This window comes from Aplysia californica, unplaced genomic scaffold, assembly GCF_000002075.1.
Source record: "Aplysia californica isolate F4 #8 unplaced genomic scaffold, AplCal3.0 scaffold00393, whole genome shotgun sequence".
Classification (NCBI taxonomy): domain Eukaryota; kingdom Metazoa; phylum Mollusca; class Gastropoda; order Aplysiida; family Aplysiidae; genus Aplysia; species Aplysia californica.
The window spans coordinates 623,412-623,873 of NW_004797663.1; positions in this window are offsets into that span (position 1 = coordinate 623,412).

A 462-nucleotide genomic window follows, 5' to 3' on the forward strand; every position below is an offset into this window, starting at 1 on the left:
CCCCATTTAATCACAAGCAGAGTTTTTAAAAAGGGGACGATAAACAACAAATCCTCAGAAAACAAAACAAACACCTATGTATAGAACAATGACACGTTTTCCTAACGAAAAACCATAAAACCCCCCGCGAAAGCAATCAATCTGAAGATAGCTCAAACCAACACAAATTATCTCAGGAGAATTCCGCAGATTTCTGGCTGCACTCACATTAGATAAGATCAGTGGAACAACAAAGGCCCAGCGGCATCTGATCCACGCCATAATGCTCCAAAAAACACACCCAAAGCGCATTCTCTCCGCTTAAAACAAGATTGGTTTCCCCCCTCTTGAAGTTCTAATTCGTCCGAAGATGTTTGTGCTGATAGATAAAAATCGTAATTAATTTTGCCGAAACAGCTATCACTTTTATGCCCACGTCGGAGGTTCGTCTCCCGGGAAGAGAGGGGGTGCGACGTCAAATGA